This window comes from Eretmochelys imbricata, chromosome 1 (assembly GCF_965152235.1).
Source record: "Eretmochelys imbricata isolate rEreImb1 chromosome 1, rEreImb1.hap1, whole genome shotgun sequence".
NCBI lineage: Eukaryota > Metazoa > Chordata > Testudines > Cheloniidae > Eretmochelys > Eretmochelys imbricata.
This window is the reverse complement of record NC_135572.1, coordinates 53,049,439-53,053,150: the sequence shown is the minus strand read 5'-3', so window position 1 is coordinate 53,053,150 and position 3,712 is coordinate 53,049,439.

Below are 3,712 nucleotides of genomic sequence, written 5' to 3'. Positions count from 1 at the left end.
GAAGAAATTCATTTTTTCTTTGAAACCAATGACGTATCAGAGAGATCCAATTTCCCCCATATGGGTGCTTTTATTAGGGGCAGGACCATTTGCTACTCAGTGGGAAGAAAGAGAGCTAGCCAGGCTCGGCTCCTGAAATTAACCGAACCACTTAAAGCTATGGATTTAGAATGTGCAAATGACCCCTCCCAAGAAAATCTTTTTCAAAATTAATCAGTCTTAGGTGTAAAGTAAATAGACTGACTTCAGCACAAGCTGAATTTGCTCTTTTTAGACTCACACATACTGGGAGTTGGGGGAAATAGGGGGAAATTCTCACATACAGATTAAAAGTGAGAGGTCAAAGGTCCTGAATGGTATCACCCAAAATCAAGACAAGGGCAGGTTATTACTAATCAAAAAGAGATCAATGATCAATTTTTGAAATTCTACCAGGCTCCTTACAATAATGTTTCCCCACCTGACCCAGAAGAAATGAATAATTTTGTTAAAACTCAGCCTCCCACAAATCTCAGAAGAGCAGCACGACAGGCTAGTCTCTTCCTTGCAACTCTAACTCACACACCTTCTGGGTGTGGTGCTCTGTCTCATCTAGTGGCACCGAGACCACTTAAAGAGAGAGAGATTGAGTCTTCTTAACAGCCATTTGGCTTTTAGCTCATGCCGTAGAGAGGCTCATGCACTGAGTTCCCCGGTTCGATCCTGCCTGCTGATGACCTGGGTCTGTCGGCATTACACAATCAGGGGTGGAGGAAATAAGTCCCGACAAGACTCCCAGCCCTGATGGCCCACCGATAGAATTCTATCAAAGTTTCAAAGAAATTCTGGCCCCTGAGCTGTTCTACACTTATAAAGATGCCTTAAAAAAAAGGTACCTTATCTCCCACTATGAGGGAATTCATTACTGTACTACCAAAATCAGGTAAGGATTCACAAGCGGGTAACAACCACACAGCCATGTCTTCAATCAATACTGATGTAAAAATACTTTTAAAAATGTTGGCCGAGAAGCTTGAAAAAGTAATGAGTGATAAGGTTCTCCCCAGTCAGGTGGGATTTATTTAACAAAGCATGATTCAGATTACACACGTCAAGTAATGTTTCCATCAACATTCCATCAACATTCTAGAAAATGCCATGCAATCATTTCACTCGATGCAGAGAAAGCCTTCCACAGAGTGAACTGGCAATATTTGTTTCTTTCCCTGGTTAAATTTGGGTTGGGGAAATCCTTTATTTCACAGATAACGCTGTTATATTCTAATCCAAACCCTTGTATCCTAGCAAATAGCGCCATATCCTCCTCCTTTGATCTGTTTTGAGGAATTAAGACACGGATGCCTATTCTCCCCTATTCAGTCTGGCATTAGAACTACTTGCAATACTAATTAGGAGCAACCAAGAGATTCAAGGGATCAAATCAGGGACCCAGGAGAAAAAAAAAACTTTCTATATGCAAATGACATCCTTCTATTTATTAAAAATCCAGATCAAACTATTCCCGATATCCTACAAACAACAGACAATTTTGGCTACATGATAAATTGAATAAGTCAGAAGCAATGAAGATCTCACTGGATTTATTTGGAAGTGGTTTTCCTATAGGGACATTTAACTGGCAACAGACAAACCAGAGATATCTTGGCATCTACTTCCCGAAGGAAATTAAAAACATAGTCAAGGTTAACCTGGCCCCATTAATCATGCAGTTAGCCAATGATCTAACTAGATGGCAGGCACTACCTCTCTCCCTCTGGGGAAAAATAAACAATTAAAATGAATGCCCTTGCCAGGATCCTTTTTATTCTGAATCCCTTCCTATCCATATGCCTTCCTTTTATTTTACCACAGTCAACATGTTCAAGCTTTTTGTGGAGTGCTGGTAACAAACCCAGAATCTTCTGACAAAGACTACAGCTCCCTATCTAAAAAGGTGGTTTTACATTTCCAAACTTTAAACTTTACCATCAGGCAGTAGTTCTTAAACGCAGCTCATTCCCTCATGCTGTAGAGCCCCCAGATTGGCTCCAGCTAGATGCAGAATTGGTTTCTTCTTTACCCCTTTCCAACGCACTGTATTTGGATTACTACCAATTCCCTAAAGAACAATTACCAATTATTGTTGCAACCAGAAGTACTTGGCACGCAATGTGTACCCCTTCTGCATATCAAGAGTTCTATCTGGGGTAACTCAAAACTCTGCATAGCAGGCAACCCCACTGTTTGGCCACATTGGATTAGGAAAGGGATTTTGACCATCAGTCAATTTACTGAAAACAATACTTTCCTCCTTTCAATATTAAAAGATTGAAACAAGGAGGAGTGGCAGTATATCCATCTTAAAGATGCTATCTCCCATCTGTTTGGCCACAATGCCTTTGCTACCTTCGACCCACCTGAACTGCTTTCATTTCTCTAAATATTACTCAGATTGCCAAGATTTATGGCAACACTATTTGAAATATATTTGAAGCAAATATCCTAAAAAAGAAATGGGAGGAGGAACTAAGCCAATTATTTTCTGCTAACCAATGGAAACAAATTTTAGCCAGTGTTCTGAACAGCTCCTTGGACCTCTGTTTAAGAATAATCCAGCAGAAAATCATACAATGATACATTGAATCCCTCACCAACTGTTCTGCTAAGTACCACTAAGTCAGACAAATGTTGGTGCTGTGATGCCTTAAGTGCTAACTTAACCCATATGCTATGGGAATGCTCCTATACCCATAGGTTTGGGGCAGAACTGAATTGCAGAGTTAATTTTTTTCCAATCTAATGAAATTGTGTTACAAGCTAAATATGTAATTTTAAACCTAATGGATGTTAACTGGAAATGGAATAATCTGAAAAACTTTGGCTAAGCACAGCACTAATAATTGCTAAAAGGTTAGTACTACAAACATGGAAATCTAAAAACTGACCAAGAATTGAAGACTGGAGCATAGACATCATAAGCTTGGCCACCATGGAAAGAATTGTATACTGCAACAGAAATACCCAAGAGAAAAAATCTCAGAAATATGGGGTGCTTTCCAGGAAGTATCTGAATTATCCTATTAAATACCTGCCTCCTACACCTCTCCCCCTCTTTGATACCCTCTCCTCTGAATTTCACTTCTGTTTTTATCTTATTTTAATCATTTTTCTTTAACTAGTTGGATTTTTATAAGCAAAATTTATGTCTAAATTATGTTATATAAGTAATTGATTTATATTTTAACTATGAATATGATATATAATTAGATGTTTAAAATATAGCTAAGGTTAGGTAACAATTGGTTAATAGATTATGAGAAGTTTATGTATATTTTGTTTTGTTTATTTTTTTCTATCTATATTTTTAAAAATTAATACGTTAATAGAAAAAATGGAATTTTCAGAAGTGCTCAGTGCAGGCCTAACTCTGCTCCTCCTGAGGTCAGTGCTCAAACTCCCATCAACCTCAGTGGGAGCAGAGTAAGGCCATGTCTACACTACAAAACTATGTCGACCTAAGTTACGTTGGCATACAACCGCCGCAGTTATTACATCACTTGTGCACGTATACACTATGCTCCTTGTGTCCACGGTGTGCGTCCTCACCAGGAGCACTTGTATCTATGCAGAGTGCAGTGCATAGTGGGTAGCTCTCCCACTGTGAAACTCGTCACCATCCAGTGCAAGGTGTTTTGGGAAGTTTTTGCAATCTCTGATGGGGCTGAAATGAATC